Source organism: Coffea arabica, chromosome 9c (assembly GCF_036785885.1).
Source record: "Coffea arabica cultivar ET-39 chromosome 9c, Coffea Arabica ET-39 HiFi, whole genome shotgun sequence".
NCBI lineage: Eukaryota > Viridiplantae > Streptophyta > Magnoliopsida > Gentianales > Rubiaceae > Coffea > Coffea arabica.
The window spans coordinates 28602377-28616142 of NC_092326.1; the positions used below are offsets into that span (position 1 = coordinate 28602377).

Sequence of the window (13766 nt, forward strand, 5' to 3'; positions counted from 1 at the left end):
AATTGATTGATTGGTGTTATGTGCTTGCTTGTTTATTTTCTTGGCCTCACTGAGCATTCGGTCATCCCATTAAATTTGTTTTCCTTAACAGGCTTTGGAGGTGGATTGGAGGATTTAGACTAGCAATTTGGCAGAAGCTAGTATATTTTTGTATGAACATTTGATGATGCTTAAAGTGTAATTTTGTTATTTTTGGTTGATAGATTGTAATGATAACTTTTAGCTTTGAAGTTATGGCTTGTATATTTGTAGGGCTTTTATTTAAGTTGATGGTTGTTTTGGTGGCTCTATATTAAGTTTGAACGAGTACGTGAGTCCTAACAAGAGTTGGGCAAGCATTCCGCTGATACCCTAGGGTTCCCCCTAGGGAGATGTGGGGGTGTCACAGTTGATATCAGAGCGATAGGTTTGAAATACCTGGAGTAGGGTTATGAGTTTTTAGTCGTGAACTTTGGTTATAGAAACCCGTGGTATACCTTAAGTTAAATTTTTAAATGGTACCAGTGAATGTAAGGATCTAACCTTTAGCTGTAGGTTATTTGTAGGATATGGATAGTAGCAGTGATGATGATAGTGTTGAGGGACCTCTCCCCGTGATCCCGTATCGCATGGTTGGTGGCGGCCCCATTTTACGATACTCACCTGCTAAGCGGGGTAGGTCATGCCAATGCCGAGCGAAATACTCTTATCCTAACCATTTGGTGTTAGGAGTAGCTAAGGAACGGAGGCACTTGGCTCGTGACCTCCGGATAGTACTAGAGGAAAGAGAGGAGATGGAGGCTACTATAGAGGCCCAGGCTGTCCAGATCCAAGAGTTAGAGGGTAGAGTACTAGAGGAGCGTCAGAGAGCTGACGCCTCCCGTGCACAGTTTCAGGAGACCGAGGGGCGCCTTATCCGAGTTGTCCAGGAGGCGGAGGCCGGCGTGGACGGTATTATGGCCGAGTGTGTGGCCCTGACGGAGCCGATGGAGGAGGACCCTTCTGAGACTGTAGGATCTTCTAGTTCGGTCCACCTGTATTAGAAACCTTTTGACCTTTTGACTTTTTTTCAGGACTTAGTAGGGGTGAATCTCGCTGTGAGGCCTTTTGTATTTTGTGCATGTACCCCTGCATTTTGAGGCACTTAGATGCCTATATCCTGTATTTGATATTAGTAACTCATTGTATACACTCTTAACATATGATATGAGTTCTAGGTTATGTAAATATCTGTGCTTGGATTTTAAAGTGTTCTTGCAACGTGTACATGTTTTTCAATTTATATGCTTATATTTTTTTTCTTTTATTATGTGTTTAGAATCTTATTATATGAATCGGCGAGGACGTGGACGGGGGCGTGGGTGTGAGATTCGGCAACCCCGCACTCCCGAGAGAGATGAGGGATCTGCGACTGGACCAAACCAAAACCCTAGAAATGAAGAGAGTGACCAAGTGGCTATAACCATTAACCGCATAACTGATGTTCTCGAACGTTTAGCTGAGCGCCAAGGCCTTGAACTAGTTAACCAACCTAGGAATCAAGAAAGTGGTGAAGATAGAGCCTTAGAGCGATTCTTGAAGTTCGTTCCACCTAGGTTTCATGGAGGGTCTGATCCCGAGATAGCGGAGAATTGGTTGGAAATGATGGTGGAGATTTTTTGTTGCCTTAGATTATGCTGAGGAGAGGCAAGTGAACTTTGCCGTTTTTCAGTTTGAGAGAGTAGCCCGCTCGTGGTAGAACGTTGTTAGGGCAAAATGGGAAAGAGAACAAATCTTCTGGACTTAGGCCAACTTTGAGAAAGAGTTTAATGTCAAGTTCTTCCTGCCAATGATACAAGAAAAAAGGGAGGACAACTTTATTAAGTTGAAGTAAGGGTTACTAAGTGTGGCCGAGTATGAGGAGCGGTTCACTAAACTTTTCAAATTTGCCCCTGAATTAGTAATCACGGAGCGCAAAAGGATAAGAAAGTTTATTCCAGGGTTAAATGTAGAAATTCAAGAATCTCTAGCAGCCGCCCAGATCACCACTTGTACGGATGTTTTGGATAAGGTATAGAGGGTAGAAAATACTAAGTCTCAATCTAAAGTTTTTCATGCTAGAAAGAGGGGTAAACCAAGCGATACCCCTGGACAGTTCGAGAAATCTACCCAACTTCTTAAATTTTGGAGGAGTGAGGATGCTCGAAAATCCAAACGAACTCCATCAAGGGGAGCCCCGCCAAAAAAAAATCAGAGTAGGTGAGATCAGCAAAAAGGAAATTCTCAAACTGGTCAAGCCGTGACTCCTCACGTAACTTGTGGATATTGTAGCAAGTTTAACTACACCGAGGTCGAGTGTTGGAGAAAGCAAGGAAAATATCTGAGGTGCGGTAATGCCGAGTATAAGTTTTTGAATTGCCCTAGCGCTTCTAAGGGAGGAGGAAATTCTCAACAGCCTATTAGGTCCACTGCAAAGCAGTGGAGTTCCAGAGGGAGTGGTTAATGCTAATGACTGTAAGAGGGATCCAGGTTGTGAAAATTTTACGAGTGGGGATGGATCTGACTCCACTCGAAGGATAGGGGTTGTAATTTTATCCTAATTTAGACTGGCACTTTTAGAAGTTGTAATCTTTTGTATAGGGGATAAAGTTCTTTTGGTGTTTTGTACATTTGCGACTTAGCACATTTTCTTGTGATTTTGTTTGTCTCCCCTTTCTTTTGAAATGATTTGACGAGGTTATCCTCACTCGATGTAACTATTATGATCTTTTATGACACATAAAGAATTACTTTGCGTTAATTGATTTTACGGCTTATATGTATATTTAATTTATTGTTCCACACCTTTAGACCTGTGATAAGATCATGAACGGCACCTGAGATTAGTTTTGAAAATGCCGAGAGAGCACCAACTTTTGTTAAGTTCAATAAGTGTGAGTTTTGAATGAGAGAAGTAAGACTTGATGAGAATTTGTCCTATGAAGAAATGCCAAAAAGTGAAGGAGTTAAGACGCAAGCAAATCCCTCTAGTGAAGGTTTTATGGAGAAATCATGGAGTGGAGGAAACGACTTGGAAAGTAGAAGAGGAGAATCAAAAGAAGTACCCAGAATTGTTCCTAAATCAAGGCATGAATTTCGAGAACGAAATTCTTTTAAGGGGGGAAGGATGTGAGGATCCGAATTTTTATTTTACTTACTTTTATTTCATTTTACTGGCTTATTTAACCATTTATTTATCTGTTTATTCCGAATAATTTATTTCATTCATTTCAAATCCATTTGTATGCAAAAATGTCTCATTTATATTTTTAAAATGTTTCGTTAGCGAATTTAATTTTTCTTCTACACGTTTAGCAAGAAATAGTGCATGCAAATTTTTCGAGATAAATTCGATCCAAGAGTGCAATAATCTTAGAGAATTAACGATGATCATTAGTAGACTAAGGAAAACTAATTGAAAGATTAGATGTGAGTGAGTTAAATTAATCTCAATTAGGAGTACTAATTGCACACTAATCAATTATTGGCTTTTGGGGTACTAAGACCACCTTTATGTCCATTCATTTTTACACACTATCACATCACCACCTACCAACCAAAACCCTTCCTTCTTTCTCTTGCCTTGGCAGAACTTCCCCTCCCTATTTCCCCTCAAAAATTTCAGCTTTTGTCTTCCATTTTTGCTCCACAAAAGCTCTCCAAATTTGCTTCTTGTCTTGGGTCTTCATACAAGCTTGGAAGAGGACTTGATCAAGGAAGAAACTTGTTGATTTAGAAGGTCAAATCTCTAGTGTTTACTCTTCATTTTGGGCAGCAAGGTAAACCTCCATGAAACCTCAACTTTTCCTCTTCAATTCATAGTAGTAAGTTAGTAGTTAGTTAGTGATAGCAAGATAGTTGTTGGGTTGTTGATGGGTTCTCAAAAACCTTGACATTAGGTAGTGGACTTAAGGTGGCTTGATAGGTAGAGGCCTTGAGGATTTTGTGTGTTTAATTGCTTGTTAGTTACTTGCTTTGATGAAATATGGTTTAGTTCTAGTTGCAAAGTTGAAAAGAAAGTTAGAGGAATGAAAGTTGTATGCTAGCCGAAAATTTCTGGTTGTTCCTCTCTTGTTAATTTCGAAATTTTGATGTTATTTTGGTGCAATAATGGTTCATATATGTTGGTGGTTATGTGTATGAATTACCTTCCAAAAAGATTTCCATTTGGTTGTGTTTAAGTAGGGTTAAAGTGAGGTTGAATTCTGGAAAATTTCTGATCAGATGACCCCAAATAGTGTTCAAGTTTTTGGTTATAACTCTATATCTGGGAGCCGAAATCGAGTACCGTTTGTGGCATCCGAAACTAGACACCGAGACTTTCCGTTGGTTGGTATAAAATGGACCCCCTAACTTGTTTCCTATGAGCCGTAGTGAACCGGCAAAGATGACTAAAATTCCTCTCTGCTTGCATTCATGAAACAGTTCTAGCTGCAGTTTGTAGCTCAATTTTGTCTATCTTGCAAAATGAATTTTATGACAGTTCCTTCTAGTGAATTGTACTATTTTGAATCTAGTTTTCAACTCCGCAAACCACACTAAATTTCAAGTTCTGTAGCTCTAGTTATGATTAGATTTTGAAACTCTGTCCAGTACGTCAGAACTGGAATTTCGTAAAACCGGTCCTAAAAATCAGTTTTCTTAGAACTATTGTATCTTGGTGTAGAAAGGTCTGAATTGAGTTCCATTTATTGCGTTTGAAACTAGGTTTGGAGTTTTAATTGTGTTATAAATTTCAAGGGCTGATTCCATTTCTACGAAATTTACCAAATTTCCAAACTTCACTGAATTTGCAAGCCTGTTTTGCTTTGTCCTGTCTAGAACAGTGACTTTGAACTAAAATTTGAATGACTTTGAATTGGATTCTGGGAAAAGTTCTTCTAAAAAGTTTTAGTGCTTTATGTCTAGTTTCCAACGGTATCAAGTTTTCAATTTTTGGACTTACGGAACTCGAAATACGATTTTTCCAAATAGTGTCACTTTGAGCTGGGAATTTCTAATTTTCAAACAAATACACTTTTAAAGAACTTTCCACCTTCCTTTGCGATTATTGGACTGTTTTAGGTGTAATTGCATGGTCGAATACACGGTTGCTTTGGGAGTTTAAACTTTCATTTAAATCTTGATTTTCGAAGGTTAAACCTCTCTTGATAGGTTTTCTTGGTCATATGACGCCTTGGTTAATGGTACTTCTCTGCATACCCGAATTAGGGACTTCAACCCCTATTTTTATGGCCTCGATTTCCGTCAGTTTGAACTCCCAAAAAGGGAGCATTTGACTAGAGTAGTTCTTGGTGAATTTCAATAGTTTTATACTTGAACTTTGGAACCTTAGCCTTGACATTTACTATGAAAATGAGTGGAGTTTTGGATGAGTTTGACTCCATTAGTTTGGAAAAAATATGAACGCTCTTTATATTCTAAAGTTTAGACGTGAGATTTGAACTTTTGGGAGATGAAAACCATCTACCCTTTTTTTCTCGATTTTCGTGTCGAAAGTAAAAATGGTACTTTCTCTTGGATTGAGATTTACTTACCACGACTTCAATAAAAAATGACCTTTGAGCTCTCTTGAGCATTATTCCAACGTTTTAACTAGAAAAGTTTCTTTAACTTGACTCGAACTTGTGACCTTAAGAGTGGGTAGTGAGGAAATATTTTTCTTCTTAACCTTGGTCGAGCACCTAGATAATTGTGATTGTACATGTCTCAGGTGGTCACGAACACGCCGAAGAGTTCATTTGACTTCTCGTTTCACTCTTGTTTTGCCCTCGACTTGTGGTGAGTGTCAAGTGCATGTTAAATACTTGGGTTAAATACCAAAAACCTCCATGTGGTTTGCCTAATGTTCACTTTACCTCCATATGGTTTGGAAACCTACAATTTGACTCCCTGTCGTTTCAACTAAAGTAAAAGTCTAACGGAAAACATCTAAACTAACGTCTAAAAGGAAAATGTCAAAATTGCCCCTCTATAAGGGTTTTGGGTTAAGTACCAAAAACCCCCCTGTGGTTTGTCAAATGTACACTTTACCTCCCTATGGTTTGAAAATATACAATTTAACTCCCTGTCGTTTCACCTAAAGTGAAAATCTAACAAAATTTCCGTTAAAAACACTTTAGTTGAAACGACAGGGAGTCAAATTATAGGTTTTCAAACCATAGGGAGGTAAAGTGAACATTAGGCAAACCACAGAAGGGTTTTTGGTATTTAACCCTTTTTCAAATCATGTTGCTGCTAAAACATAGAGCCATCTCTGCCTGCTTTCCTTTGCATTTCATTTGACCATCTTTGGGTTTATGCCTGAGTTCTGTCGTGCGAAAAAGATGAAGTTCTATGTTTGTTGGGGCTGATAAACCCGTAGGTTGGGCCTGGGTTTGGGAGAATAGAAGTGCCGGGTTCATTACATGAACTTTTTCTTTGTGTACGCCTGTTTTGTGTCCTGTCTTCGTTATTTCATCTCTGGTTCTGTGTGGAGACCCGTTGGGCAACTTGTTTTGGCCTTTCAAGTACATGAAACAAAAGGAGTTTTCGCTGTTTTCTTGCATTTCTTTGCACATTTTGCTCCAGAATTTCTGTTTGACAAACACTAGTTGACTGAGTTGATGTTGGCGAATCATGTTAGAAGATTAGGATGGTGTCACTTGTTTAGAATCTCAAGTTATGTTTCTGTTTGACACAAGTTGCAGAAACCTACGCATGACTTCTGCTACAATGAGCTTAAAGCTCTTGGTCCTGTTGCAGCAACATGGGTCAAATTTTTGCTGTTTTCTTTTTTCCGCTGGTCTAAATTTTGCAGTTTACGATTTCATTTGGATTTTTGGCTAAGTGCATCTTGGACATGTCGGCTGCAAGTTACATTTTTTCTGTTGAGAATTGCATCTCCTGCCATAGTAGTGAACCAAATCTGGAAAATTGCAGCAAGCTTTGATTGCAGAATGTTTCTTTGTTGCCTTGCATGAACTCCTTTATGAATTAACAATAGTTTTCCTTCTATGACTTTGTTTGCTTGGATTATGGTAGTTGTGCAGTTGTTAGTTAGTTCAAAGCTAGGAAGATTGATTAAGAATTTATCTAATCTATTCTTGGTTGCCGAGACTTCAAAGTTTAGGAAGCAAATTGAAAAAGCTTGTTGCACTCTTTCTTCTTTTGCTGTTTTGGTCTTCATTCCACCCTTGATGATCAGCTCCCTTTCTTGATTCAATCATGTAATGAAGCTGCATGTTTAGTGGATGATGGATAGGTAGGATTTTGGTGTTGAATAAATCTGGTTTGCATGATTGAAATGGAAAGAAAAGCTGCGGCTGGAAAAATCTGCTGAATGAATGAGCTTCCTTCTGTCTTTGCATAAGTTTTCTTCTATATTTGAGTTTGTTTGAATTCTGAATGTGTGTGTTATGATGTTTAGATTAACTTTGAATGTTTGGTTGAAAGATTTTTTATCAAAATGAGTGTTGAGGTTGATATCTGCTTGTGAGAATGCAAGTTGCGATGGTTTCTTGGCTGCAGAAATATTTGTTTTGGTTGCAGAATGTTTGCTCACGTAGCTTGCATGAACCTGCATGGAAATTGTTTCAAAATTGCCTTTGAACCCCCCAAGTCCCCCCTTAGCTTACTATGGCCCAAGTAATTTGAATACTTAATCAATTTAATCCCTCAAGCTTCTCCATGTTCCACAAAAGCCCAAGCATGTTCTCATTTCTTTACAAATAGGTCCTAAGGTGGGTGTACTTTGAGTCATCATTTGGCCTTTCATTGTTTTTTGGGATTTTTGAAGCTCTTAAATTTTTCAATTGGTTTTATTTGGTTGATTAATGGTGGCTATTGAGTTTTCAAAATGCATGTTTAAATCATTCATGGACCCTTGTTCATTCTTGGACCTTCAAAATTCCATAATGTTTGCTTGGATCTTGTTATTTACTTGGGGAACTTTTTGTGTTTTTAAAAGTTTCAATTAGGTTCAAATGTTTAAGTAGTGCTTGCTTTTGGGTCTTTAGTAGATGTTATGCTTGGGGATTGGATGATCATGCTTTTTGCCTTGGTCTTTAAGTAGTTTTGACTTCATTGAGTTGCAATTGGGGGAAAATTTGATGATTTGGTGGATTCAAATTGTTTAGTTTATATCTTATCACTAAATTGGTGCATTAATCTTTTGTTTTTGGTGATTTTAGCCTAAGTTAGTCTTTTCTTGTGTGACTCTAGCCAAGTTGAGTTTGTTTACTTCCTTAGTATCACCAACGGGGAGGTATAATCTCTTTTACCCCTTTTGTTTCTCTCCTATGTGGACTAATGTGCTAATTGAAATTTGCATGTCTACTTGCTTTCCTAGCCTCTCCTTATTTCCTTTCAGTTATTTCATTTACTTTTGATTTTTATTAATGGGGTATGTGTACACCTCTTGGCTTGTAATAGATAGGGCGTAGCAAGTAATTTGGTCCATTTTCCCTTTCCCTTTTGTTTTAGTTAGCAAATGTAATGGTTGCATGCCTATGTGTTATATGTTAAATGCTTTATTAGGATTTTGCATCTAGTCAAGCATGCTAAGTGTTATGTGCTACGTGTTTATAAGTGATTCGCATGTCTACTCGCTTTTTATAGTGTGGATGAATGGAATGAATGAATGTACGTCACCACACTAGTCCAACGCTAGTTGTGGCTTCTTTTATCGTTCCTGTGACAGCCCCACCTTCCCCTAAGGCGAACCAAAGGGGTTAGCGGACTGCCTGCCCAGCTCTCGCCAGGACTAACGGTACGGTTTACGTCAATCTAAAACGTTCCGGAACATAACATCGCGCGCAAACAAGTCAAAACACAAAATAAAATAAAATAAAATAAAATGAAAACCGAAGCCGAAATTTATCTAAACCATAGCCAAGCATATATGTACAATGGAAATCAACATTTACAACCATAATGGCATGCCAAAACCATTCATTAAGGAGTACACATTCGATTTGCCTATCAAAAGGAAATGAACCCGTTATACATTAGGGTTTCACTTCAAGAGCTATACAAAAGACATTTACAAGCTCAGTATGGCAATTGACTATCCAGTCCATTTTCAAAAGCAATTATATCCCTGTAAGGAAAACAAATAACACGAAATGAGCCAAAGCCCAGTGGTATACCACCCAATAAGCAATCAAAGTCATATAAGAATGAACCTTCATTTAAAGTGCACAAATAAGCAATGAAGCAAAACGGTAAAAGGATACGGTCGGCTCTCAAGAGCCCATTTCCACGCTTGCAATCTTGAACCAACCTCATTGACTCTCCGTCAATGTTAAAATACCAAACCGTAGACAACTCTTTACTTCCATTCCTTCCACCCAACATACCCCAACCGGGCCCGCACTCCATTTCAGTAGCTTTTGGTAATACTCGAGTTTACCGGAACCAAGGGTCTCATTACCACAAGGTTCCCCAGTACAGTCCCCGTGGCATGATAATTTTCACGACCAAGCCCTCGCCGGCTCGATCCAATTAACTACCACACGGGGTTGAGCTCATAAATGCAGTAAAGCCATTGGATACTCGTCTAACGACACCAAATCAGTTTCCATGAATGGAATGCAGTATCTCATATATCCAGTGCAGTATTTCAGTAAAACACAATCACTAGCCATGAATAAAATCACAAGGGGTGAGGGCGATCAAGTACACCCTCACCTCAATCATTTCCAATAACCAAGTAAGCCTTCAAGGCATCAAATACACATAGCACAAAGCCACATTATAACAAGTAAGTGAGTAGTATACTCACAAAGCAAGTAAGTGGTATTTCATGTACCACGATCACCAAGCCGTCATGCACTACCTTCACGCCTTAGAATCATGCAACACATACAATAAGACTCCATGCCGAGCCATAAACAACACCAATTCACAACCCCAATAGGGTTCTATAAACATATACAAGCATGATAGCAAACCAGAAATTAAGAAAGGGCTTTAACTTAAGCCTTGATAAGAAAACCGGTTTTGACGTCATAATGCGGTAATGGCACAACTCTCACTACAATTATCGGTTGGGGGTGTAAGACCCACCGTTTCGAAGCTATGGAACAGGGCTACAATAATGTAGAAGACCACTCAATCCAGTTCCTAACACAACTAGGTCAAATATACGAAATACTATACCAGAATTCCCAAAACAGGTTTGCAAAACGCAGAAAACTGTAATCGGTATATCTCAGTCCATACAAGTCCAAATGCCGAAATTCCAAAGGCATAAGTTAGCTAAGTCATCCATCCACATTTCATCAGAAGACACCAACTCCAAAATCCAAACCAAAACCAGTCAAAATGGCCAAATACAAACTCAGTTTTCGCATTCTGATCAAAGCAGAACAGCTACAGTAATTTCGTCATAACTCACTCTACACTAATCCAAATGCCCTGAAATTTTACAGGCACCTTATACACATCAATACCTACAACTTTCATGTTTTGAGAAAAGTCCAATTCGGCCTCTAACCCAGTGATCTAAAACCGGACAGAATTGTGGTTCAAGAACCCTAACTTTTCAAATTTCACACCAAATCCAAAATTGATTGCATTTAACCACAATTCACACTCACTAGAGTCATTTCCAACCATTACAATTCATCATACAAGCCCCCAACATCAAGATCATATTAAACCAGAAAAAATCCCAATAAAATAAAAACTTCACCAAAACTCTTCAAATCAAGAAATAAATCACATTTTCACACACTCATGCCACTTCTAAGCATCATATAACCATCATTAAAGGTAGTAGGGTGTTTCAAGCTTCACTTACCAAGAAACAGGAGAGAGGAAGATGTGGAGCACCTTAGTCCTTCAAACAAAGTTCACCAAACAACTTGCTAGCACTAGAAGGAAAGTTTTTATGGAGTGAAATCTTGTTTATGGCCTTGATTGAGATGATTTGCTAGTAGAAACTTGAAGATTGGAGAAGTTTTCCTTCTTGCAAGAGTGAGAGAGAGAGCCGGCCAAACAAGAGAGAAAAATGGTGATTTTTTGGTGAATTTTGGATATTTAATCCCTTGGTCAAATAAGTCAAGACAATGAATAGTAATTCTTAAAAGTTGAACCAATAAGAAAATGACACGTGGCACCTTATTAAATGCATTCCTATCCTTCTTTTCTCTCTCACATCAATCACTTCACACACTCTACTTATCCCTTAACACCCGATAAATTTTACACAGTATCCGAAACTTAACCTTATTGGCCGAATTTTTCCGAACTTTTCGCACTAGTGGGTCCCACGTCCACTATTTATTCTTAATTTTCTAAAATTTCACCAATGCTAGAAAAATCATCTTAAAACTATAATTGCTCATAAAATCCACTAAGAAAATATTTTTAAGCCAGAAAATGCAAAATTACGCAATTAAAGGGGAAATAAACCCTAGGAAAATATTAGGGTTTTTACGGGTTCTCACACTCTCCCCCCCCTTAAAAGAATTTCGTCCTCGAAATTTCTCACCTTAATTCCCGAAAAGGTTTGGGTATTTCTTTCGCATTTCCTCTTCCATTTCCCAAGTAGCTTCCTCCACTCCGTGGTTTCTCCATAACACTTTCACTAGCGGAATCTTCTTGTTTCTGAGCTCTTTGACTTTTCGATCGAGTACTTGGACTGGTTTCTCTTCATAAGCCAGTGATTCATCCACTTCGATATCCTCCGGTTGCAACACATGAGATGGGTCTGGATGATACTTCTTTAGCATCGAGACGTGAAAGACATCGTGGATTCGAGATAGACTGGATGGCAGTTCCAATCGATACGCGACCGCTCCAACCCTTTGAAGGATCTTGTAGGGTCCGACGTACCGCGGTTGAAGCTTCTTTCCTTTCCCCGTTGTAAGACTTCGTAAGGTTGTGATCTTAAGAAATACTTGATCTCCAACTTCAAATTCCAAATCCTTCCTTCGGTTATCCGCGTAGCTCTTTTGGCGACTCTGGGCGGTTTGAAGCCGTTGCTTTATCAACTTGACCTTCTCGTGAGCCTCTTCCATCCACGGAATAGTTGTCGGGTCTAGGGCTTTCTTTTCACCAACTTCGTCCCAGTAAATCGGTGAGCGGCACTTGCGTCCGTAGAGAGCTTCGTACGGAGCCATTTGAATTGACGAATGGAAGCTATTATTGTACGCAAACTCCACTAAGGTCATGTGCTGACCCCAATTGCCTCCGAAATCCAAGATGCACGTTCGCAGCATGTCCTCGAGAGTTTGAATTGTCCGTTCTGACTGACCATCCGTCTGAGGATGATAAGTAGTGCTCAAGTTGAGTTTCGTCCCCAGGGTTTCTTGAAACTTCTGCCAAAATCGCGATACAAACCGTGGATCCCGATCAGAGACAATGCTCACAGGCACGCCGTGTAACCTTACAATTTCATCCATGTACAATCGGGTCAATTTGTCCATTGAGTACTTCATGTTCACCGGCAAGAAATGGGCGCACTTGGTTAATCGATCAACGATCACCCAAACGGCATCGTGACCTCTTTGCGTCCTCGGTAAACCGGAAACGAAGTCCATGGTGATGTTATCCCACTTCCACTCGGGTATCTCCAAGGGTTGTAACAGACCCGATGGTTTTTGATGCTCTGCCTTCACTTGCTGGCAAATGAGACATTTCTGCACGTACTGCGCGATTTCCCTCTTCATATTATCCCACCAGTAAGTTCCCTTCAGGTCTTGATACATCTTGCTGCTACCCGGATGGATTGTATACTTAGACCTATGAGCTTCCTCCAGAATTTCTGCTTTCAATGACTCGTCCTTTGGTACTACAATTCGGTTCCGATACTTCAGAAGACCCTCAGGACTCAAATTGAAGTCCGTTGTTTCTCCCTTTTCCACTTTCTCTCTCCACTTCCGTACCATCAAATCCTCGCCTTGCGTCTCTTTTATACGTTCCAGTAGAGTGGAGGTCACCCTTACATTGCTAAATATCACCTTATGACTCCCAAGACAGGGTTTCCACTCACACACGGATTCTAGCAAATCCCACTCCTTAATCATTAGTCCTGCTACTTGCACCTTACGACTCAAGGCATCTGCTACCACATTTGCCTTTCCCGGATGGTAATTGATCGTACAGTCGTAATCTTCCAGAAATTCCATCCATCTTCGTTGCCTCATGTTCAGCTCCTTCTGGGAGAAAAGGTATCTAAGACTCTTGTGATCCGAAAACACTTCGAAGGTCACCCCATATAGGTAATGCCTCCACTTTTTCAAAGCAAACACAACTGCAGCTAATTCTAGATCGTGAGTCGGGTAGTTCTGCTCGTGAAGCTTCAATTTCCTAGAGGCAAAAGCAATCACATTCCGGTTCTGCATCAAAACGCATCCCAATCCTTCTCGCGACGCGTCTGCATATACTGCAAACCCGTCCACTCCATTTGGCAAGACCAGTACCGGAGCCATGGTCAATCTTCTCTTTAATTCCTGAAAACTTGTTTCGCATCGGCCGTTCCAAATAAACTGGCCATGCTTCTTTGTCAAGTCAGTTAAAGGTCCTGCCAGTTTGGAAAAATCTTTAATAAACCTTCGGTAATACCCAGCTAGCCCTAGAAAGCTACGAATTTCCGTGGGGGTTTCTGGCCTCTTCCAATTTGTCACGGCCTCAACCTTCGCCGGGTCCACCGAAATACCTTCGTGGGAAATCACGTGCCCTAGAAACGCTACTTTCTCCAACCAGAACTCGCATTTGCTAAACTTGGCATACAACTGATGCTCCCTCAACGTCTGCAACACCACTCTCAAATGCTCCTCATG

General features: G+C 39.8%; 1 pseudogene; it reads left to right on the plus strand.

Annotated features, from left to right (window-relative positions):
* Positions 1 to 548: 548 nt before the first annotated feature.
* LOC140014165 (uncharacterized) overlaps positions 549 to 13766 on the plus strand; it is a 36672-nt pseudogene continuing 23454 nt past the window's right edge.